Genomic DNA, 26,920 nt, shown 5'->3' on the forward strand with positions numbered 1-26,920 from the left:
TCTCGTAACATGATCGATCGTGTACTGTGCTTCTTTCATCAGCGCCCATTCAAAGCTGAATGATAGAATTTAGTCCAAAATTACGATTGTTAGCGCCATGTGTTTAATTGGAATGCACTCATTGTCCTGCAATTCTTGTTTAACAATTACGACTTTCTCTTCATATGCTTTCATGAGCGTTTGTTCTCAAATCGGGATTGGTCTGTTCTTACAGGATAGTTGCCACCGCAGACAAGTTCAAACTTTGAAGACAGTATCGCATTAAAGAATTTTTGTGGTAGTTTATCACTTTAAACTTTTGGTAATATTTTTCTTTATAATCAAAAGATGAAACAGTTTTTTCTAAAATGAAAGAAATGAACTTCAATCTATATAAACTGTGCTATAAAAGTTTTTTTCCACTTTTACATTTCGGTTTGAATTCAAGTTTTAAAAATAATTAATTTGTTAACAATAGAGAAAGAGAAAAAGAAAGGAAGAAAGACTGTAAAAGGAGTTCGCAACCATTTTTGGGTTTAAGTTGTAGAGCAAAGATTAGAATTTTGTGAGCAATCAAACGGCATGCAAGAAATGAAAGAAATGATAATTTTTGTTGGATTGTTTTTCGTAAATGTTTAGGCGTGTTGCTTCTAAGAATGACTCAAAACTATACTTGTCACATAGAGTTTAATAGTTGGACGTATTTGGTTTTTATCTTAGCCAATCAGAAAGCAACGAATTTTGAAATTTAACCTGATGACTACTAGGTCGAAAATATAGTGACAAGAGAAATTATATAAGCGTTATTCTGCGTCTTATCATAACCAATTGGATGCTTCGTGGTCAAATTTAAACAACATGAGGTTAGCATTGCGGTTATTGGTTTTTGTTGTTTAAAATTTTAAAATTTAAAACCCGATAAGTTAGTCTGTCGCTATTGTTAGAATGACAAAATCTTTTTCCTTCGCTGTTTAAGGATTGATGATGATAAATGGTTTTTATATTAGATTGTTCAGAGAAAACCATTAAAAATTTTGTTTAGTTGCAGTTTGGTAAGTAAAAAAGACTTGGCGTGCGTTTTAATCAAGCAGATGTTTGTCGAAACTGTTTGAAAAACATTCACGAAAAAAACTTATCTATTACCACAACTTACCGAGAAAAATCATTAAAAATAAACTATTTCCTGGCAGCAAGTGAATACTTTAGTGAGTTGGACTGCTTTGATCATGATATTGCTCCAAAGTTGCCTCTATATTGAGGTCTATTGGGCATCGACAATTTGTCTTTCGACAATTATCTAAAAGTGTCAAAAACTCTACGTTTAGACGCTTTTTCACTTGACGCAGGTGGTTTCACATACGAATTTTATAACCAGGGACATGGTTTTTCTTACATGCTTCCGTGGAAAAACAGGAACGGTTTTAGCGGGCATTTGTCGGGACTATTGTTTTGCTTATATATAAAGATTTTCACCCATCAATTTTTCACATATTGGAATGCTGAGCAGCAAAACAGTTGTGTTAAGCGTTGAAGGATTTCGTCAGAGAGAAGAAAAATTTATTGTAAAAGAATTTGGTATTATTTGCACTGAGGACTAACTTGACTGCGTGTCATTTTTACCACCAACAAGTTATAGTGAGTTAACAACTCAACAGAAAGAATCTTTCAGTTGTTTGGGAAAGAATTTGCACGGTATTGCATGAAACAGAGGTAACTATCCCTGCATTTATCTTACACAAATATTTCAAAGCGTTCGCACGCGGAATCCAGGTGCAATATTCTACGCTTAGGGTGCGGAGAAAGTTATTTTTTTCGTCGGAGTTGCTTGAATGCTCTCATATTGATCTGAATTCAGTTGAGTGTCCTTCGATATCTGTGAACTATTTCACACAAAATTGTCAAATTCATTCAATAGGCAAAAACAATTTCAGCAAACTGGTTAAACACTGACATAGGAATCGAGGAAAAAGGAGGCACCCCTGTCACCAAGTTCACTAATTTGTGCCTTGGTTACTGAGGACGGGAATCTCAGTCTTTCAATTTCCAAAGACGAAACCATAAAAACCAGTAACCAGTTTTTAGAGAGAAAGGCTGAATCGTTGCTTACTGAGGACGAAGTTCGCTCATTCACTCATTTTTTATATTAAATTGAACCTTTTCTTCAGTGAAGAAAGAAGAATGTCCAAACCTCAACCCAGAGTCTGTCCTTCAAGACTCCTACTGATGTAGAAGCACCCGGTTGGTAAAGAAAAAAACAAAAACAATCCTTGGCTGCCGAAAGAGATTCAACACTTGGTGAAGGAAGAAAGAGTGCACAAAATTGTTCATTATAACACAACTGATAGATTCTCTGAGTGCTTTTTGGTTCATATGAAAGACTTTCTGACTGAGCTCATTTTCTATGAATTGTATTATGTAAACTGATAACCAATTTATACTCTTTTAGCAAGTTTTTGTTTCTTGTTGAGATGGAGGGAGTAACAGTTGACCAAGTTGACGCTGTTGTAGAGGAAAATTTAAAAAACAAAGTAATCGCAAATCTTTCTGAAAATTTTGTAAACAAGCAACCAGGATGGGGAAAATAGTTAACCTCATAGAAGAGTAAAAAAAGGTTGTTATAGACGAAAATGAAAATTTCATTTTTGTCGGAACAACAGAATTAAATGTTCTAAATGTTCCCCTTTTTCTCTATAATTTGCAGCAACCAAATAAGAAACTAAGTAATCCAGATTTTTTTAAAGATTCTTGATGTTTTAAACATAAAAAAGAACTTGGTGATCAACAGCAATGCTAAAGTTGCGCCCCAGAAAATAACTCAAAGAGTTGCCTAACAAAAAAAGCAAACTAGATCGCCAAAAAAGAATCAAGCACAAACAAACCAGCCAATTATTTACAGCGGATGCCTCAGACGTCGGAAGTGGTTTCGAAACATCAAAGGAAGACAGAACTCAGGAGGACGAGAACTGGGAGTCTGTCGATGAATGAGATAAAAGTGCTTGAGATAGAATATGCGAAAGGTCCCGCAGCATACGGAAGCGTGAGAAACCTTAAAAAATCACAAATTTGAAACCAAGTAGAGTAAAACTATTTCTGGCGAGCAAAATTGCCCACACAAGGTAAAATAAATATAGTAAAAAAAATTTCAACACTGAAAGCTATCGTTTACATTATAAACGAAATTTGGTCGCTAGACCTGGCTCACGCGGATAAGTTATCAAAAGAGAACAAAGATGTAAAATACTTCCGGGTTGCGGTTAATTGTCTCTCACGTTATCTACGTGTCGAACTTGAAATCAAAGTACGCCACAACAACAGCCGATAATTTAAGAAAATGATAAAATAGAAGCGACATAAAAAAAATTGGCTAGATGCTGGTACAGAAGTTAAGGGCTCTTTCAACACTCTGTCAGAAAAATGAAATCGAAGCCGCAGACGAATCCATTAAAATCTGAAACCAGTTTTTCACAGAAAAAATAAATCGGTGCTTACTGAGGACGAAATTTGCTCATTCACTCATTTAGTGTATTATATTGAACATTTTCTCCGGTGGAGAAAGCAGAATGTCAAAACCTCAACCCTGAGTCTGTCCTCCGAAACTCCTGCTGATGTCAAAGCACCCGGTGGGTGAAGAAATAGAAAAAAAAAACCTTCAATGCCAAATGAGACTTTATACTAGGTAAAGAAAGAAAGAGTGCACAATATTGTTCATTATGACAACACTGAGAGACTCTCTGAGTGCTTTATGGTTTAGATGAAAGACTTTCTAACTGAGTTCAATTGCTATGAGTTGTATTATGTAAACTGATATCCTATCTATTCTTTTTATCAAATTCTTATTTTTGTTGAGATGGAGGGAGTAACAGTTGATCAATTTGAGGCTGTTGTAGAGCAAAATTATTTTGAAAAAGAAAGTAGTAGTAAACCTTCTCGAAAATTTTGTAACCAAGCAACTTTGCCACGCTCAAAAAATGTATTTTTGTGCAAATAATTTTTATAATACTGCTAATATCAGTTTATATTGTTAAATTAACCGTGTTCAAACCAAACTGTGAAGAAATTTCAGTTTGGATATCCATATTGTCAATTTTAAATGGATATAATTTACTAAACCCAAGACTATGAATAAAATTATATTAACGAGAGCTATGGTATTCATCGCCGTAGTAGGGCCTTCAGGTTGTGGCAAAACAGAGTTATTTTTCAAAATGTTAAGTGGAAACACATTTTACCTAAAATTTAACCGTATTATTTTTTTATATCGGCAATAACAAATCGGCAAATGCAACAAACATACATCAAAATGGAGCAAAAATTTGGAGTTAATTTCAAAAAGTATGCCATTTTAGATTTTTAAAATAAACTTGAAAACTGTCTATTGATAACTGATGACTCGTGCAAAGAAATTTATAACGACAAAAAAATTGTTAAATTGGCCGCTGCAGGGCGTCACAAATACATTAAAGTTATTCACATAAAGAACAATCTTTATCAGCGAAGCAAGTGGTTTGTACAATAAAATTGAACACAACGAACATCATTTTGTTCAGATCAGCCCGCAATATTCATCAACTCGAATTTTTAGGCAAGAAACTAAACTTTGAAAATTTTTAAAAACATCGCTATCAAATGGCAACGAAAGAACAGTTTGGTCATTGTATATCGATTTTGATCCAAAAACGTGTGATTGTTTGCGATACTGTTCAAAATAATACTGAGCCAGGTCCTACAGTGTTCTATCTTCCATCTGATAAAGCAGAAACTATCCCTCTAGATAATGAACTAGAAAAAGTAATCTATATTGAAGCAAATTAGACATTTTCAACCAAAACAGTTAAAGAAATGTTTGCGTAGTTGTGATAGTGATGTTAGACTTGTTTTATGTGAATGTCTTCACTATGTTTTACTGGGTCATAATAGAGTGAAAATTGGTGACTTAGAAAAATACAGACACTTACATGAAAGTGTGCTCAAAAGAGAGTCATCGCAAACGACTAGCGGTTTCACTAAAAAGAACCGCTTTCGATATGATTCAATTCTTTATAACCTTTTTGTGTCATCCATTTGAGTTAAACTAAGTCAATTGCTGAAGTATTTTTTGGTTCCCAAAAATCAGTTGATGAAAGAGCAACCATATTACTCACAAATTCTGAATGATCCCAGAGTTCAGTATACCAGTGCTCAAATTTCCTTTTAGAACCGTTTGCGACCAAGTGAAAGCACTAACAAAGAGTATCCAGACGTTTCGGATACAAGGGAAAATTGCACACACCAAGTATAAGAAATATAAAGTTTTTCCAGCACTGAAATTTATTGCCTACGATTTAAACAAAATTTGGTCGCTAGACTTGGCTCTTGTGAATAAGTTATCAAAAGAAAATAAGGATTTAAAATACTTCTGGGTTGCGGTTGATTGTCCTTCACGTTATCTACGTGTCGAAACCTTGATCGCATGTTCAATACACCAGTGCTCAATTTTCCTTTTAGAACTGTATGCGACCAAGTGAAAGCACTAACAAAGAGTATCAGGAAATTTCTAATACAAGGGAAACAACTGATCCCACTGAGTTGTCAAAAAACATGAAAGCAAAATTCTGGAGGGCAAAAATGCCCACACAAAGTATAAGAAATATAGAAAGCTATGCGTGGCCATGCATATCATACCCCATGTGCTCGGATGGCTTGAGTGTATGTCCTCAATTAATGCCTCTCGCAAGGCATTACGTATAGCAACCATTTTGTCTATACATACACACGCAGAACGTACATGAAAGTCTCTCCAATATGAATGTATATACGGGTTCAGAGCTTTTAGACAGCTTTCGTTATTTGTTAATATGCAGTCCCGGACCTCTTTTAACACTGCGTCCTTGCTTGTTCACGACACAATTAAGGAAATCTTAGAGACAGTGTTGTCGAATGTTGGTACATGTGGGCTGGGGTTAAGAGGGGTACTAGAATTAGAAGAATGAGTCGGAGATGTTGGCGTTATTATTTGTAGGGGACTCGCGGCGCGGGTATTGTTTAGCAAATTTGGTCGTTGACTTGCGATGCGGGTATTGTCCGGCAAGTTTGATTGCTGACTTGCGGTGCGGGTACTGCCTGGCGAATTAGAACGCTGACTTGCGGGGCGAGTTGTATTTTGACTAGAGGATTGCTGATTTGCTGTGCGGGATGTGTCGTTAAAAAGATCGCGCGTGATGCGCTTCTGGAAGGCATATTGTTATTGATTTTGGTTATATAATTTATGTCTGAAGAAGAGTTAGATGACAATGGATGTGTTGAATTAGAAATGCACGACTGAATTGTGAGATGATTTGAGGCGAAAAGCACTGATTTTATTTGTGGGTGGTGACTCTTAGAAATATTTGAGGAATGTCTTCTAATTGGCGGGAATTTAGAATCAGCCGTTGGCATTTGTTTTGCCAATTCATCTTCTGTTGTGCATTGCGGGCATTTCTCTATCTCTCTCTCTCTCTCTCCAATTGTGCTGAAGCGCTAACTATAGTTTCTTTGTAAATTGGTTCGAGGGGAAAATCCACCATCTCGGGTTTGGGTCCAAGTAGTGTATCAAGAATGATGTTTTCTTTCGCCAACAGTGCCACTTTATATTGCACTCTCCATTTCTCCAAGCGAAGAGGAGGGTCGGGTGTAGGTTTAACCCCGAAGGCGTCTATTCCGAGAGGTGTACGTTTAGTTGCTGGCTGCGCCATGTCGTACTCTATTTAAATAGAGTAGCTTTTCGCGATGCGGGTGCGCTTAATTTTACTTAAACGTCGATTCACGGAGCATGATCCTGACTTGAATAATTTACGCTTACTTGTGGAGCGGGAACTGCAAAGAGAATTGTTCAACTTAACTTGAATTGCAAAACTAAGAGAATGATCTGAAGTGCTTGTAAGCAAATCTTGAATGCGTGGTCAGACATGTCTGATCACGAAGCGGAAACCAAGAAAGGAAGTACTGAACAGATCATAAAATACTAAAGGAACAAATATGAACTAATTGATCAAGGGCAAATGAATTGAACTAATTTAAAGGCACCGTATAAAATTTACTGCATCAAATAAATAACAAAGGATGATATCCTTGGGTATCACAGCTACCTAGGGAGTTGAGGGAGTTGGCGTTGAGTTTTGTAGAGGTAAATTTTTGTAATTTGTAATGTCTAGACTTTCGGGGCTGGTTAGAATCCGCCCAAAACCATCGATAATTTCTAGGTCCCTCCAATAGCACTCTTGATTTTTCTATAGAGGAATCTTTTGAACTATTGAACTAGCGCACATTTGAACTATCGTTTCTGGATTGAACACAAATTCTCGTAACATGATCGATCGTGTACTGTGCTTCTTTCATCAGCGCCCATTCAAAGCTGAATGATAGAATTTAGTCCAAAATTACGATTGTTAGCGCCATGTGTTTAATTGGAATGCACTCATTGTCCTGCAATTCTTGTTTAACAATTACGACTTTCTCTTCATATGCTTTCATGAGCGTTTGTTCTCAAATCGGGATTGGTCTGTTCTTACAGGATAGTTGCCACCGCAGACAAGTTCAAACTTTGAAGACAGTATCGCATTAAAGAATTTTTGTGGTAGTTTATCACTTTAAACTTTTGGTAATATTTTTCTTTATAATCAAAAGATGAAACAGTTTTTTCTAAAATGAAAGAAATGAACTTCAATCTATATAAACTGTGCTATAAAAGTTTTTTTCCACTTTTACATTTCGGTTTGAATTCAAGTTTTAAAAATAATTAATTTGTTAACAATAGAGAAAGAGAAAAAGAAAGGAAGAAAGACTGTAAAAGGAGTTCGCAACCATTTTTGGGTTTAAGTTGTAGAGCAAAGATTAGAATTTTGTGAGCAATCAAACGGCATGCAAGAAATGAAAGAAATGATAATTTTTGTTGGATTGTTTTTCGTAAATGTTTAGGCGTGTTGCTTCTAAGAATGACTCAAAACTATACTTGTCACATAGAGTTTAATAGTTGGACGTATTTGGTTTTTATCTTAGCCAATCAGAAAGCAACGAATTTTGAAATTTAACCTGATGACTACTAGGTCGAAAATATAGTGACAAGAGAAATTATATAAGCGTTATTCTGCGTCTTATCATAACCAATTGGATGCTTCGTGGTCAAATTTAAACAACATGAGGTTAGCATTGCGGTTATTGGTTTTTGTTGTTTAAAATTTTAAAATTTAAAACCCGATAAGTTAGTCTGTCGCTATTGTTAGAATGACAAAATCTTTTTCCTTCGCTGTTTAAGGATTGATGATGATAAATGGTTTTTATATTAGATTGTTCAGAGAAAACCATTAAAAATTTTGTTTAGTTGCAGTTTGGTAAGTAAAAAAGACTTGGCGTGCGTTTTAATCAAGCAGATGTTTGTCGAAACTGTTTGAAAAACATTCACGAAAAAAACTTATCTATTACCACAACTTACCGAGAAAAATCATTAAAAATAAACTATTTCCTGGCAGCAAGTGAATACTTTAGTGAGTTGGACTGCTTTGATCATGATATTGCTCCAAAGTTGCCTCTATATTGAGGTCTATTGGGCATCGACAATTTGTCTTTCGACAATTATCTAAAAGTGTCAAAAACTCTACGTTTAGACGCTTTTTCACTTGACGCAGGTGGTTTCACATACGAATTTTATAACCAGGGACATGGTTTTTCTTACATGCTTCCGTGGAAAAACAGGAACGGTTTTAGCGGGCATTTGTCGGGACTATTGTTTTGCTTATATATAAAGATTTTCACCCATCAATTTTTCACATATTGGAATGCTGAGCAGCAAAACGGTTGTGTTAAGCGTTGAAGGATTTCGTCAGAGAGAAGAAAAATTTATTGTAAAAGAATTTGGTATTATTTGCACTGAGGACTAACTTGACTGCGTGTCATTTTTACCACCAACAAGTTATAGTGAGTTAACAACTCAACAGAAAGAATCTTTCAGTTGTTTGGGAAAGAATTTGCACGGTATTGCATGAAACAGAGGTAACTATCCCTGCATTTATCTTACACAAATATTTCAAAGCGTTCGCACGCGGAATCCAGGTGCAATATTCTACGCTTAGGGTGCGGAGAAAGTTATTTTTTTCGTCGGAGTTGCTTGAATGCTCTCATATTGATCTGAATTCAGTTGAGTGTCCTTCGATATCTGTGAACTATTTCACACAAAATTGTCAAATTCATTCAATAGGCAAAAACAATTTCAGCAAACTGGTTAAACACTGACATAGGAATCGAGGAAAAAGGAGGCACCCCTGTCACCAAGTTCACTAATTTGTGCCTTGGTTACTGAGGACGGGAATCTCAGTCTTTCAATTTCCAAAGACGAAACCATAAAAACCAGTAACCAGTTTTTAGAGAGAAAGGCTGAATCGTTGCTTACTGAGGACGAAGTTCGCTCATTCACTCATTTTTTATATTAAATTGAACCTTTTCTTCAGTGAAGAAAGAAGAATGTCCAAACCTCAACCCAGAGTCTGTCCTTCAAGACTCCTACTGATGTAGAAGCACCCGGTTGGTAAAGAAAAAAACAAAAACAATCCTTGGCTGCCGAAAGAGATTCAACACTTGGTGAAGGAAGAAAGAGTGCACAAAATTGTTCATTATAACACAACTGATAGATTCTCTGAGTGCTTTTTGGTTCATATGAAAGACTTTCTGACTGAGCTCATTTTCTATGAATTGTATTATGTAAACTGATAACCAATTTATACTCTTTTAGCAAGTTTTTGTTTCTTGTTGAGATGGAGGGAGTAACAGTTGACCAAGTTGACGCTGTTGTAGAGGAAAATTTAAAAAACAAAGTAATCGCAAATCTTTCTGAAAATTTTGTAAACAAGCAACCAGGATGGGGAAAATAGTTAACCTCATAGAAGAGTAAAAAAAGGTTGTTATAGACGAAAATGAAAATTTCATTTTTGTCGGAACAACAGAATTAAATGTTCTAAATGTTCCCCTTTTTCTCTATAATTTGCAGCAACCAAATAAGAAACTAAGTAATCCAGATTTTTTTAAAGATTCTTGATGTTTTAAACATAAAAAAGAACTTGGTGATCAACAGCAATGCTAAAGTTGCGCCCCAGAAAATAACTCAAAGAGTTGCCTAACAAAAAAAGCAAACTAGATCGCCAAAAAAGAATCAAGCACAAACAAACCAGCCAATTATTTACAGCGGATGCCTCAGACGTCGGAAGTGGTTTCGAAACATCAAAGGAAGACAGAACTCAGGAGGACGAGAACTGGGAGTCTGTCGATGAATGAGATAAAAGTGCTTGAGATAAAATATGCGAAAGGTCCCGCAGCATACGGAAGCGTGAGAAACCTTAAAAAATCACAAATTTGAAACCAAGTAGAGTAAAACTATTTCTGGCGAACAAAATTGCCCACACAAGGTAAAATAAATATAGTAAAAAAAATTTCAACACTGAAAGCTATCGTTTACATTATAAACGAAATTTGGTCGCTAGACCTGGCTCACGCGGATAAGTTATCAAAAGAGAACAAAGATGTAAAATACTTCCGGGTTGCGGTTAATTGTCTCTCACGTTATCTACGTGTCGAACTTGAAATCAAAGTACGCCACAACAACAGCCGATAATTTAAGAAAATGATAAAATAGAAGCGACATAAAAAAAATTGGCTAGATGCTGGTACAGAAGTTAAGGGCTCTTTCAACACTCTGTCAGAAAAATGAAATCGAAGCCGCAGACGAATCCATTAAAATCTGAAACCAGTTTTTCACAGAAAAAATAAATCGGTGCTTACTGAGGACGAAATTTGCTCATTCACTCATTTAGTGTATTATATTGAACATTTTCTCCGGTGGAGAAAGCAGAATGTCAAAACCTCAACCCTGAGTCTGTCCTCCGAAACTCCTGCTGATGTCAAAGCACCCGGTGGGTGAAGAAATAGAAAAAAAAACAAACCTTCAATGCCAAATGAGACTTTATACTAGGTAAAGAAAGAAAGAGTGCACAATATTGTTCATTATGACAACACTGAGAGACTCTCTGAGTGCTTTATGGTTTAGATGAAAGACTTTCTAACTGAGTTCAATTGCTATGAGTTGTATTATGTAAACTGATATCCTATCTATTCTTTTTATCAAATTCTTATTTTTGTTGAGATGGAGGGAGTAACAGTTGATCAATTTGACGCTGTTGTAGAGCAAAATTATTTTGAAAAAGAAAGTAGTAGTAAACCTTCTCGAAAATTTTGTAACCAAGCAACTTTGCCACGCTCAAAAAATGTATTTTTGTGCAAATAATTTTTATAATACTGCTAATATCAGTTTATATTGTTAAATTAACCGTGTTCAAACCAAACTGTGAAGAAATTTCAGTTTGGATATCCGTATTGTCAATTTTAAATGGATATAATTTACTAAACCCAAGACTATGAATAAAATTATATTAACGAGAGCTATGGTATTCATCGCCGTAGTAGGGCCTTCAGGTTGTGGCAAAACAGAGTTATTTTTCAAAATGTTAAGTGGAAACACATTTTACCCAAAATTTAACCGTATTATTTTTTTATATCGGCAATAACAAATCGGCAAATGCAACAAACATACATCAAAATGGAGCAAAAATTTGGAGTTAATTTCAAAAAGTATGCCATTTTAGATTTTTAAAATAAACTTGAAAACTGTCTATTGATAACTGATGACTCGTGCAAAGAAATTTATAACGACAAAAAAATTGTTAAATTGGCCGCTGCAGGGCGTCACAAATACATTAATGTTATTCACATAAAGAACAATCTTTATCAGCGAAGCAAGTGGTTTGTACAATAAAATTGAACACAACGAACATCATTTTGTTCAGATCAGCCCGCAATATTCATCAACTCGAATTTTTAGGCAAGAAACTAAACTTTGAAAATTTTTAAAAACATCGCTATCAAATGGCAACGAAAGAACAGTTTGGTCATTGTATATCGATTTTGATCCAAAAACGTGTGATTGTTTGCGATACTGTTCAAAATAATACTGAGCCAGGTCCTACAGTGTTCTATCTTCCATCTGATAAAGCAGAAACTATCCCTCTAGATAATGAACTAGAAAAAGTAATCTATATTGAAGCAAATTAGACATTTGCAACCAAAACAGTTAAAGAAATGTTTGCGTAGTTGTGATAGTGATGTTAGACTTGTTTTATGTGAATGTCTTCACTATGTTTTACTGGGTCATAATAGAGTGAAAATTGGTGACTTAGAAAAATACAGACACTTACATGAAAGTGTGCTCAAAAGAGAGTCATCGCAAACGACTAGCGGTTTCACTAAAAAGAACCGCTTTCGATATGATTCAATTCTTTATAACCTTTTTGTGTCATCCATTTGAGTTAAACTAAGTCAATTGCTGAAGTATTTTTTGGTTCCCAAAAATCAGTTGATGAAAGAGCAACCATATTACTCACAAATTCTGAATGATCCCAGAGTTCAGTATACCAGTGCTCAAATTTCCTTTTAGAACCGTTTGCGACCAAGTGAAAGCACTAACAAAGAGTATCCAGACGTTTCGGATACAAGGGAAAATTGCACACACCAAGTATAAGAAATATAAAGTTTTTCCAGCACTGAAATTTATTGCCTACGATTTAAACAAAATTTGGTCGCTAGACTTGGCTCTTGTGAATAAGTTATCAAAAGAAAATAAGGATTTAAAATACTTCTGGGTTGCGGTTGATTGTCCTTCACGTTATCTACGTGTCGAAACCTTGATCGCATGTTCAATACACCAGTGCTCAATTTTCCTTTTAGAACTGTATGCGACCAAGTGAAAGCACTAACAAAGAGTATCAGGAAATTTCTAATACAAGGGAAACAACTGATCCCACTGAGTTGTCAAAAAACATGAAAGCAAAATTCTGGAGGGCAAAAATGCCCACACAAAGTATAAGAAATATAGAAAAACATTTCCATCAGTAAAATTTATTGCCTACGATTTAAACGAAATTTGGTCGCTAGACTTGGCTCATGTGAAAAAGCTATCAAAAGAGAACAAAGATTTAAAATACTTCTGGGTTGCGGCTGATTGTCCTTCACGTCATCTACGTGTAAAACCCTTGATCCCAGAGTTCAGTATACCAATGCTCAATTTTCCTTTTAGAACCGTATGCGACCAAGTGAAAGCGCTGACAAAGAGTATCAGGAAATTTCGGGTACAAGGGAAACAACTGATCCCACTGAGCTGTCAAAAAAGCTTGCAAGCAAAATTCTGGAGGGCAAAACTGCCCACACAAAGAATAAAAAATATAGAAATAAAATTCCAACACTGAAATTTTTTTGCCTACGATTTAAACGAAATTTGGTTGCTAAATTTGGCTCATGTGAATAAGTTATCAAAAAAGAACAAAGATTTAAATTACTTCTGGGTTGTGGTTGATTGTCTCTCACAATATATAGGTGTCAAACCCTTGATTGCAGAGTTCAGTATACCATTGCTCCATTTTCATTTTAGAACCGTATGCGACCAAGTGAAAGCCCTAACAAAAGTATCAGGAACTTTCGTATACAAGGGAAACAACTGATCCCACTGAGTTGTCAAAAAAGCATGCAAGCAAAATTCGTCAATATTTTAACGTGCTAGCGCCAGCAAAATTCACCAGCAGGGGAAAATAGTTAACCTCATAAAAGAGTCAAAAAAGGTGGTCATAGACTAGAATGAAAATTTAGTTTTTGACGGAAGAGTGGCAAGAATAAAGGTTCCCATTTTTCTTTATGATTTGCAGTGACCAAGTAAAAAACTATGTAATCGAGATTATTTAAGATTCTTGAGGTTTTACACATAAAAGAAGACTTGGTGATCAACAGCAATGCTAAAATTTCGACCCGGAAAAGAACTCGAAGATTTGCCAAACAAACAAAGAAAACTATTTCGCCAAAAAGAGTCAAGGACAAAGAATCCAGCCATTTACTCACAGAGACATTCTCAGACGGCGGAAGTATTTTTGAAACATCAAAGGAAGACAAAACTCGAGAGGAGGAGGAAAACTGGTAGTCTTTCGACAAATGAGCAAAACTGCTTTAATTAAAATATACGCAAAGTCCCACAGCATACGGAAGCGTGAGGAACCTACAAAAAAGCACCAATCTGAAACCAAGTAGCGTAAATTTATTTCTGGAGGGCAAAATTGGCCACACAAAAAACAAGAATTATAGAAAAAAATGTCCAACACTGAAATTTTTTACCTACGATTTAAACAAAATTTGGTCGCTAGATTTGGCTCGTGTGGATAAAATATCAAAAGAGAACAAAGATTTAAAGTTCTTCTGGGTTGCGGTTGATTGTCTCTCACGTTATCTACCTGTCGAACCCTTGAAAGCAAAATACGTCATAACAACAGCCGATGAATTCAAGAAAATTATAAAAAAGTGACCTAAAAAGAGTGGGTAGATGCTCTTACAGAATTTAAGGGCTCTTTCAGCACTCTGTAAGAAAAATGAGATCGAATTTTAAAAAAATTATAGCGAGAAAAAATCGGCATTAGCGGAAAGGAAGATGCAATTGCTCAAGTATTTGATATACAAGTATTTGGAGGACAAATGGACATCCTCGTTTAGTAATCGTTTGCAGAGCTCTTTACAAACTATTAAATCTAAAGCCAACAAGGTATTGAAATTGGCGCCAAATAAAGTGACAAAAAAGACGTTCCTTAGTTGATATGATTAATTTTACGTCAGCAAAAATAGTTCGTTGACCAAAGTTTTACGTCGGAGATTTGGTGCAAATATCAAAAGCGGAATTTCCTTTTAGTAATATGAGCAATAATATAAGCAAACCTTTACCAACAAGGTGTTCAGTTTTGCAATATACCTACAAGAAATCCCCCTGTTTATAGTCTCATTGACGCATCACAGGAGCCAGTCAAAGGAGAATTTTAAGAATTAGAGTTGGTCAATATTAGAGACAATATTAGTGAAATAGCAAAACATGAATGAATGAATTCACGGTTCACTTAGTTTCATCAGCCTCTAGGAATGTTTTTCCTCAAAACTGATTGTCCTCATTCAAAAATTATTTCAATGAAGAAGTGAATTTGGAGGAGGATTGGCCAGTTGCAATAAGTGAAACTATTTTTCCGTCAAAATTAAAGCAAGTGAACAACAATAATTTAATGATATTTTCATCTGAAGGCCTCAAATTTCATGAGAAAAATCTTAAATTTGATGCTATCACCAGACCATACGGAGGAGAAAGACGTATGATTGAAATTAGTTCCTATGAAAACCTTGACCATCGTTTGAGATCCATGAAAACACCTTCCGAATTACCTCATTTTGACTATCAATATAACAAAATCAATGGAAATTTATTCCTCTTTTTTGTAGAAAACGGAGGAAATACTTTTCCGAGTATCGAAATTTCAAGCATACTAGATTTCAACGGTATTCATGATGGGTATTGTTATGATATTGGATACAAGATGTTGGACACTTTTGAAAATCTGACCATGGCATAAGACGAAAAACTTTTTGTCGTTGATTATCCTTTCGACTTGTCTTCAGGAAAGCAGCTGATTTATATTTACGTTAAAATAATTGAATATGAATATGTAGGTGGTACTAAGGCTCCACCTATTGGAGTCAATGATTCAAAACAACGACTGAAAAACGGTAGTCCTTGAGAAATAGAGCCAACACACAGAATCGTTTTCAGCAAGTTGGAATACAAAAATTTATTATCCAAAATATTCCAGACAATTGAGATTCAATTGCGGACAAATCGGACAATTAGTTCCATTCGCTGCAACAGGAAAATTTATATTGACTTTAAATTTTTTTAAAAAATTGACTAGATGGAAGCGTACTATCAACAGCAATCGGTTTCACAATACTTTTCAGCACACTATCGCTAACAAGGCAGTGGTTTTGGGGCCTTAGCAGCAGGTTTTGCAGGGCCGGGTTGCTGATTGCAAGAAAATTTCCTTGGCTTCTCGCCAAAAAGATCGCCAAAACAAGCAATAAAATTGACGGTGCTTAAAACTGTAATGAACAAGTGAGCAAGGATCAAAAACAGGGAAAATGCGTAAAATAAAAACTAACAGTGAAAATTAAGGCATTCGTAAAAAGAAGCCTCTGACGAATAGTTGGTCAAATTTCGTTTATAAAGTTAAAATTGATTACTATTTTACAGCCTGCAGAGGCCACAGACAGCACACTTGATTTTTCTGAAGAACAGTCTGTGCTGATACTTCTGACAATGCTCTTACTCCAAAAAGTCTGACCATCATTTTCCCCGGACGGTCCAATGCTTAAATTGGAGATTTTGGGAGACAAGAACAACTTCATAGACTTACGAAAACTTGATAAAATGACGGCGATTTAAGGACAGGCACTGACGCTACAAATACAGATGCGCCATACTTAATCAAAAACGCATTACATTCTTTATTTTCAGAATGCACTGCATCTGCTAATGGTGTTAAAATTTCCAACGCAAACGGAAACTATGCGCACAAACGGAAACAGGCTGGAACCTTCCTTTTGCCAGAGCTACTCTGCTCCTCCGCAGACTTTGAGAGATTTACTCTTCTGATAGCATCAATTTTTTTCTCCTACTTGCTCTACTTCGTGCGTAGAGAGAGTGAGTTTTGTTTGAAACAAAAATCGTTGTCTACGTTTTCTTTTTTGAAAAGTTTCAGCGATATTTAAGTTCCTGTATTATTATAACTTTTTACACAGGCACCTACATTTTGTTTTTCAGAACGCGCCATATCGTGATAAAAATCAAAGTAATCTTGAGACGACGATATGCTACTCTCTTTTTAAACAAAAATTCAAACTTGTGACCACACCTTGTCTTTGATAATAAAAGAACAAGTGTTCAAACATGTGCAAGACGGTAATAAAGCTTAAACCCGAATGACCAATCAGAGAAGCTGAGACGACCACACTGAACTGCTTATGGTAATAAAAGATACATGTTGGCACATGTAGTAAAGACAATAATTCCTAAAATTTGGCCCACCAATCACAAACGCCGAGACCAAAACTTGCGAAAGAAAAATCAGAAACATATGTTGTTATATGCACCAGACAAAAATTAGTCTTTAGCCAGCCTTCAACCGATCAGTTGTGGGCAATATAAATCCAGATTTGATAAAAACAGACAAACACTGTAGACACACAGCTGTCGTTATTGTTAGTGCTATGAAACTAATAGGAGAACAAAAACAGAACAAGAAAATTGTTCATTAAAGTAAAGACAAAAATAGAATTTTTTTCACAAAAAAAAAGAAGTTAGTTTTAGAGTATATAAGGAAAAAAATCTGCTCATTCTATTTTTTTGCCTAAGTTACGCAGTAATGTTCAGCCGGACATCAGTTTTTGACGTTAAAAGTTTGTCATTTTTCATTATTTCTCCCAATTTTTACACTATATTACGTGTTCACATTTGCATTATCCCGGAAACACCGTGTGCTACACAATTTACCGGCCTACATTTGTTGTCATTCACAATGCCAGACAATTTTTGCATAATGGGATTGCTTTTTATGGAAGTTTTTTAAAGAAAAATTGTCCAAAACTAACAATTTTTATTTTAAAAAATACACAATTTTTTCCTCGATTTCAACTCTCTTGTCATTTGAACCTGGTTTATGAAATGCTTTACCGCATAATTTCAAACACTTTTTCAGTACTTTTTTGGAACATTTCATATATAGTTTTGAGCGTTTTTTGTCCAATTCATACGTATATTTCTTCCTTATGCTCTGCAACGTTGCATTCTTTTCACCTCTGACGCTGGAAATCTCATACGAGACGCAATAAATTTCAATTTGGAGCCCTGGCACTTAAATTTTATTGGTTTTCTAATCTGTCCCCACTCACTAATCTGGGATAACATATGATCAAATAAACTATCCAATTAAAACCAGATGTTCGGTTAAAACCAGCAAAATTTGACTCCATTTCGTTTTTGCTGTCGATATATTACAGAAAACTTATCAAGAGATTGAAACACAGAGATGGCAAGCCAGTTATGTCTCTTAAACACTCATGAACAGTTTTTTTTTACTAAAAAAGAGTTTAAGAATATTTAAACTTTAAAATCTGTTTTATGGACCCCCAGAAGTTTCTAAAATTTTGCATGTTTAGTAACAATTCTACAAATATGTAAAAGTTTAACAATTTTTATCCCCAGCACAACAATAGCTAGAAATATCATAAGAATTGCCTAACAATCATATTTGGCAAAATTTCAGAAGTTTTTCTAACCGCAAAAATTTGACAAAACATTTACAAATTTTTGTCCTCGCCGGCACAAATTGAGAAAATTTTTACGTTTATGTCCCTCCGGCAAAATCGAGAGACAAAATTTTTTGACCCCCATAAATGTACTTCACGATTCGTAACGGGTGGGGACGTCCCCACCCGTGACAGAACGCTACGCACGATTCATCATGGGGGACATCCCTCTCCCCAGTGAAAATACGTGCTTTTTAGTATATAACTGAAGTTCTACGAAGATGAGGCTCAAGCATAGTCGTATACAATCATCTCGTAGTAAAAAGGTGTAAAACACTCTTTCGTTTTGATAACTTCTATTCAAGTAACGTATTTCTTTAAGCAAAGATCAATAACTAAACGTATTATCGGCAACACGTATAGGCTTTAGCAAAACGTATAAGCATTAGTACGTATTAAGATTACGGCGAACATATCAACGTATTAACTCATCGAAGATAGCAACAAGTGGTTTTTTAGACGGCAATTTTTGATGCTCTTTTGGCCGTTATTTTGTCTGATAACGAATCAGTTCAATGCCAGTCACCATTTTGTACCATTGAATCCAAACACCCGAAAATTATTGAGCCGAATCATGCCTTATTTGACAGGTCTTATGATTAGATTTACTTGAAATTATGTTATTTGCATTTTTTCCGAGCTTTGTACGTAAATTGGACGCAATTCTATACGCAATTTAAATGCTTGAATCTGATTGGCTAATATTATCTTGCTTTACTCAGTAACATCCTCCGGCCCAGAGGAAGATGTTGGGAGAATCGGTACTATTTTTACAAGCGGGCGAACGAGCGATCCGGAGGACGTGTGCAATACGGCGGAGCGTGCGACGCTGTCGGAACCGTAACGGAGTTCAGTGATCCGAGCAGTGGTGTAGTAACCCCTGGGGTTGGTCTCTTCAACTACCGAAACCAAATCACCGGTCTTAAGGTGATACTCGGCAGGCGCCTGCCACTTGGAACGTCGGTTCAGCACCGGTACGTACTCTTTGATCCAACGTGACCAAATAGTGTTAGCATACGACTGTGCGCGGGCGTACCCTTTACGATGATCGAACTCGTCGACGACAACGATTGACGGAATTGCTCTTGCTTGGTTACCGAGAAGAAAATGATTAGGTGTTACTGCGCCTATGTCGGACGGATCAGCGCTTACGGGCGTTAACGGGCGCGAGTTAAGTGCGTGTTCGACGAGACAAAAAGTAGTGTTCAAGACTTCGTCAGTGAGGCGAGGGGTACCGAGGATGCTGTACAGTATTCGCTTAAAACTACGTACTAGCCTCTCCCAGATGCCACCTTGGTGTGGCGCACTGAACGGATTGAACTTCCACTTAATGCCTTTGTGGGCAAGTTCGACGGCGATTTTGGTGGGTTTCCACTTTTCGATACTCTCGCGTAGCTCTTTTTCCGCGCGAACAAAATTAGTGCCATTGTCTGACCAAATAAAGGCCGATGTTCCTCGACGGGAGACGAACTGCTCCACACCCATTACACACGAACTGGCGTCCATGGATGAACATGATTTCAACATGAACGGCACGAGTAGTTAAGCATGTGAAGAAGAAACCCCACCTCATCTCGGTATTCCTACGTACAGTAACGTAAAATGGGCCGAAGTAGTCGACCCCGGTGTTCGTGAAGGGGGAGATTGGTTTGCGAGTCTTTCTACTGGGAGGTCAGCCATAATGGGTTGAAGTGGCAGCGCGGAACGTTTTGCACGTGACGCAGTTGGATTTAATTGAACGCAGTGAGGATCGTAACTTAAGGATGGTATAACGTTCCTGTATTTTTGCCCTCAGGTAGTCAATACCTTGATGATGATGTTTAACGTGGGTGTGCCTGAGGAACAACTTTACAAATGCATGGCGTGCGTCAAGACTGATAGGATGTTTCAAATCAAAGTCAACTTCGACCAACCGCTTGATGCGGCCTGCCGATCGGATTAGACGATTTGGCCCAATAAAGGGAGAAAACGGGGCAATACGGCTACTCCATTTTTTCGAGGAGATCTTTTCTCTCCGCATTAAATGACTCCCCTTGGACAAGATAATGGAGATGACGCTTGGCTTCGTCAAGCTCCGTGGGGTCTATGATGCTACCATCAGCATTACGGTAACATTCGTGAGAAGGTAACAAGCGGAGTGCGTACGCTCTTGTCCCTAAAAACTTCTGATAAGAACTGTACTTATCGAAGGGAATTAGTTGCGGGGGCAGTTCTTTAGTTGACTTGGTTACGGATGCGGCCAATGATGTATTTGTTTCATCAGTTTCTTTAGTTACTATACCGAGTTTGATGTTATTAACTACTTCAGTGCTTGGTTCAAACGGGAAATCCTTGGTTCTTACAAAATCTGGACCTCTCACCCAGCTACTTGCAAAACCTCAGCGGACATACCACGAGTGCCGGCATCTGCCGGATTATCGCTTGAGGCAATGTGGTTCTATTCGTCAACGCTAGTGTGTTCTAAAATCTCGCATACACGGTTTGCAACAAACATTGGCTGCTTGCTTGTGGAGTTTAGCCACTGTAAGACAGTAGTGCTATCGGTCCACATAAAAACTTTGCTAATATGCACAGTAAGTGCTCGACAGATGTCTTCTTTCAATCGGGCGGCCAGTAGCGCTGTCTGTAGTTCCAGCTTTGGAACAGTCATGACCTTCATAGGTGCTACGCGAGCTTTACCCAGGACAAACGCAAGTTCCGTTTGGGGCCCACTCGAAGTTTTTACTCGGGCTCGGAGAAATGCAACGGCACTGAAAACTTCTTGTGAACTATCGCCGAACATGTGAAGTTTTAAGTGTTCAAAATTTCCGGAAAAGTAGCTTCTCGGTATAGTGATTTCGGCAAGCTAGGTAGTTCTACACTCCATTCGAGGAACCTTTCAACAGTGTCTTTGGGCAATTCTTCATCCCAGTGCTGCCCGCTGACACGCCAGATGTCCTTTAGTAACAATCGGGCACCAACAGTAAATGGTGACACTAGGCCGATGGGATCAAATACCTTAGACACTAGGCTCAAAACCAAGCGTTGTGTTAAAGACTTAGCTACTGTACTGGAGGTACCCTGACTCACAACTAGAGTGTCATTGTTGTGATCCCATTTCAACTCAAGCACGTGCGAAGATTCCTCCTTAGATTAGGCAATTACTTTTGGTTCGGTGGACTGAGGTGACCCATCAATTCGATCAGCCAGATTTGGTACATTGCTTACAAACTTAGTAAGCTTGAACCCACCTAGATGGAGAAGATGCAACAACTCCTTCGATCTTTTGAGAGCCCTCTCAGGTGACTCCACCGAGTCCAAGTATTGTCCATAAAGAAGTTTTCTAGGACGGCTTTGGCTGCTTCCGGGTACTGACTGACATTATCTCGTGCCGTGCGTTGCAATGCATAGTTAGCGCATGTGGGCGAGTCTGTAGCCCCAAATATATGGCGCGTGTATTGATGCACTACAACATTTGTTGTGGGGTCCTCCCGCCACAAAAAACGCAATGATGGCTCGTCACAGTCAGGGACAACCACTTGGAGGAACATGCCCTCGATATCTGCGGACACCGCGAATTGATGTTGACGGAACCTAAGGAGTACGTGGATTAGGTTTTGGAGCAGGTCGGGGCCAGAGAGCAAAGAGTAATTCAAAGAAGTACCGTGGAACTTTGTTGCACCATTTAATACCCTACGCACTTTCCCCGGTTTGTTCGGGTTGGTTACGGGATGATGTGGTAGGTACCACTCTTTATTCGACCGTTGCTCGACCTTGTGAGCATCATGGACTGTAATTAAGTAACCTATTTCCAATTCTTCACGGATGGTATTAGCATAGTTTTCTTTTAAAGATGTATCTCTTGAGAGCCGCTTTTCGAGAGACTTGAGTTGAACCAGTCACGAAAAGTAGTTATCCGGGAGCTGGATGTTGTCATCAGCCCATAGCATACCGACATCGTATCTTTGGCCGTTATGAATAGTTGTTGCTTCAAGTATTTCCTGCGCGCGAGCATCCTCTGCGGATCGTGAGTCAACCTGTTGTACGCGCCGTACGATTCCATGTCATACCAAGACTTAACCTAGCAAGTTAATTCATAATCCTGTTCGACATTGGCTTTGAAACACGTTGAGGCCAAACTTGAAATTGACGGAAGTCGGTCGCTTAAAACTCATAATCCTGTTCGACATTGGCTTTGAAACACGTTGAGACCAAACTTGAAATTGACGGAAGTCGGCCGCTTAAAACCCAACCTATGTGCAAGCGAACAGCGAACGCTGAGCACAATTCGTCGGCTGCAAAGTACTCTAAAGGGTGGATGGCATGGTAGACATCCTGTCCAAGCATCATCTCAATGTTCCCATAGCTATACTTTACTGGATCTAGGACGGCTAGATGTGGGTAAGTTTCTTGCATGGACTTAACGTCAATGATGTCGGAACCTACAGTTAATGTTTCCCTCACATAGGGACGCACAGTGAATGCTTCGAAGTCCTGATCTTTATAGGGTGTCACAGTCAATTGAGCCACCTTTGTGGCGATCAGTTCTTCCGTAATTATACCCTTGACGGTCAGTTTTAATGCGGTACCCTGCAAACCGATCCTATCTGTGAGACTATCGGACACCCAAGAGGTACTCAAGAGGTATCGCATAAAACCAATGCCGTAGTACTAGTACCAGAAGAATTAGTAAGTTCCAGTTCCGTGACCTGAAGGAGGCCTTTGACATCCGTCACGGAAGACAAAGTGGTTGTTTTGCTTGGTTGCTGTTGACCGGTAGATGGCCTACTAGTACCTGTGTTCGACTTCGAAGTATTGGTGTTGTTGTTCGTTGAGGGTTTAGCTAGAAAAACCCTTTCAGCTCCGTGAAGTAAGGTGTTATGGGAGCTGTTGCAACCATCTTTCCTCCACTTACGGGGATTTGGGCATTGCCTAAACATGTGTTTATCACGCAAACAAGAGAAACAGAGCTTTGCTTCAGCCACGACCTTGGCTTTCTGCGTGGGAGTTTTCTCCTTGAAGACACGGCCTTCCCACAACCAGTGGCTGCCTTTGCATACAATGCAACTAGAGATTGGTGGTGACGGAGAACTCTGTTGCGGCTTAACATTACTCTTGTGTTGCGTATTTGCAGCAAATGCCTTCGAAGCAACAAATCATGCGCTTCGGCCTTCTCTTTTAACCAGTCGTTGAAATCCAGAAGAGTAGGTTTCCCCCAATGCTTTTTGACCGTGAAAAGTGACCACGATTCCTTCATATTGGGTGGAAGCTTCTGTACGGCGGTGTTGAGAAGCGCAGCACTCTTTAAATCCGAATTGTATGAAAGAGGTTTAAAGACCCCGACAAGACTTGAAATGCACCCTGAACAGTTAATGATGTTGTCGCTATTGTGCATCTTCAATAGTGGTAAGCTGCCGGGATTGTCCAAATGGGCACTTACGACCGCCTGTGGTTGGCCAAATTTACGTTCTAAGGTCCCCAGGGCGTCTTTGTACATTGCGCCGCAGTAGGCGAACTCAGCTATAGCTGTTTTAGCTTTACCAGTTACAAGAGTCTTAAGGTATGTCAATTTCACGTCATCAGTTAGGGACTGAGTGTCAATTGCGCTTTTAAATAGACCATACCATTCGTGCCACTGTAGAGGATCCCCATTGTATTGGGACAACTTCCATTCGGGTAGAGGATCATTCCTTTTGCTAGTTAAGGCGTCAGTGAATGCCTTAATCAAGCTTGCATTTTCAGATGTTGGCGCTGGAGGCGTGAGATGCGGTGGGCCACCCCAGCACAATGGTATCGGAGCATTATGCCCGTATGTTGGATGTATAACCGGCGTGACAAAAGGTGGCGCGATGTTATTAGTTGTACTAAAGGGGTTAACAGGGATGCTACAGTTTGCTGCGTGGTTGCTATTAAGATTTTGTTGTGCATTCAATTGCAAGATGGGATGGCTGATGGCGGGGTTAACTCTGCTTGGGGTTCGGTTGAACGTTGTTGAAGACGGTTGCATTATTTTTCGCCTGGTTTACGTTTGTGTGGTTATTCTGAGAAAATCTCTACAAGCTCAGATCAAGGTTACAATTCAGTGGAGTTTTCGGTGCGGTATGACAAGGTACCAGGCGGGCTTGAGGCGAATGGACAATGTTTTGTTATGGAATGTGTGGGACGGGTAGGTAGCTTGTTGCGCTCGCTGGAATGGGCGACGGAATCATGGGTGGCTGAGGATTAAATAATTGTTGAGGCGGGAATACGGGTGGCGGGTTCACGAGTGGTTTTAGAGGTGGAGGGACATTATGCGGGGAATGGACAATAGGGACTTGTGTTTGGTGTGGAATGTTACTTTGAGATGGATTCAGTAGTTGCGGAACATGAGGCATCGACATGTGTAATTGACCAGGCCCACTGGAGCTTTTCGGACCCAAGAACTGATTTACTTGTGGGTTTGTTGAAAATCAGGTACAAAAAGGGAGTTCGTTGGTGCCATAACGGGTGTCGGTGGCCGGGGAGGTTGCATAGGTGGCTGAAGTGGTGGGAGTGCGACATTTTGTACGTCGACTGGTACTTGGTTCACTGGGTTCACCTTACCACTTCCTGAGGGACTGTGGGCCTGCTCGACCCTTTGATCACTGAGTGATTGCTGCAGTTGAGCCTGCAGATATTCCCGATACAAAGCTTCCTGCTGGGCAACAAAAATGCAACTCCTGGCCGTGTGTACTGAGAAAGCATTTCAAGATGATGTAAGTTATCGCCAACATTACTTGTGTTTTCTGGAGGATTACTAGGGGCAGTATCTTTAACAGGAAGGTCAGCGGTTGCTGGACCAGGACGAGAAAAGTTTAACTCTATTGAATTACCTGCTGGCAACGAATTTACCCAATCCTGAACAAGTCCCTGACTTCTATCTGATCCCCTATCTTTAAACAAATTCAATTCACTTGAATGGTGACTAAACAATGAATGATTATCCATTATTTCAGCCTCATCGAATTTAGCTGCTGCAACACGCTGGCGGTGGTCTTCCTCCAATTCCTGAAGTGTCATCTGCTCCATTTGTATTTCAAGCCTTTTTCTCAGTGCAATTTCGTGTTTTTGTTTAGCGAGGCGCATGGCAGCTTGTTCTTGTTTCTCGGCCTCTTCGCATATTAGGTTTGCCATGAAAAAGTCATGTTTACGCTGGCTAGACATTGATGATGTTGTTCGGCGTGAAATTCTTTTAGACTGCCCTTGAGGATTAACGCCCTCACATACGGTGTCTCGGTCAGCAACTGAGTCAATATAGCTTCTAGCCGCAAGCAAGAATTTATCATTGTTCTTGGTTACATCATCCAATCATTGCTCAAGGACCGGGTAAATTTAATCTGGGTTCTCCGCTTTAGTGGCTAAGTCAAATAGTTCTTCATTCTTCTGCACTAGTTTACTGAAAACATCCTTCAACTTAGAAACCAAGCGTTCAACTTTAACCCTCCTGTCTTGACGATCTATGGCATCTGTGATGTCCTTATGAATGTAACGTAACTCAGATTCTAGATTAGATCTTGCATTGAAGAGCTTTTTCAATTTCTCATGCTGTTCAGCCATGATATTGAAATGGATAATTTATCAATGTAAAGTAACTTTCAACCAAACACGTGGAGTGAGGGTTATACCGAACCCAAATGACAACGACTTGATAATCAAGCCGCCGAAGAGCAGTACAGAAGTTACCGAGTAATGAATTACTCGGCAAAAGTAAGCAACGAAAGTCAGAGAGCGTCTAACGGGCTTTTACGCAACGCGAGACTCAACAGAAAGACAGGCAACTCCTGAAAGAGGGCCTGGTGGATAAAGCGCGACGAAACGGGCGACAAACGGGTGGGGTGTGAAGGACGGATGAACGGCGCACAACGAAACGAGAAACGGAATGGAACGGGCGGAAACGCGAGTAGGAAACGGGCGACGCAACAGACGGGACGGAAACGCGGAACGAGCGACGTACGAGGAACCGCAGACGAGACAGACGGAACGGCAATGTCGGTAGACGGGCTCACGACGCAAAAATGGACGGTTAGAACGAAAGCGTTGAGCGAGTAGCGTGCACCGAAACGGAAAGACGGAAAAGAACGGGCGGGAGACAATTAAGCAGTGAACGGGGAGCTCGGGAAGTACTACGCTAGCAGACCACAGCAACAAACTCAACCAAACAAACTAGCCGTAACTCGAGAACAAACTTAAGTCACACCCTAGGAAGGAGGAGAGATGCTACTGCAAGAAAAACTAGCACAAGTCATTATGAGGCTTAATGTATACAAATAACAAAATCATTTACGGCAAAGCTGTGGTATACTAAATGGATGAAAAAAGCAAGAAATTTACTAACCGTAACTCCAGAATAAACTTAAGTCACACCCCAGCAATATTCAAACCTAAACAACCGATCAGCATACCAACAATATTAAACAAACTACAGCAAAGGTTAAGTAATATGCAGCGCTTTTGTTGTCTATGAAAGCTGGAAAAGTTAAGAAACACTCTAGCCGTAACTCCAGAATAAACTTAAGTCACACCCTAGAAGGCATAAATTTAAACCAACTAACAACCGTACAGTTACACGTAAACATACAGCAGCAAAAATTAGTATACTACAACAGGGGGCTAGTAAATTAGTAAAGTTGAAAAAGTCCAGGAACCAACTTGCCGTAACTCTAGAACAAACTTA

The sequence above is a fragment of the Convolutriloba macropyga genome, chromosome 3 (genome assembly GCF_964194025.1).
Source record: "Convolutriloba macropyga chromosome 3, txConMacr16.3, whole genome shotgun sequence".
In the NCBI taxonomy this organism is placed as follows: Eukaryota; Metazoa; Xenacoelomorpha; order Acoela; family Convolutidae; genus Convolutriloba; species Convolutriloba macropyga.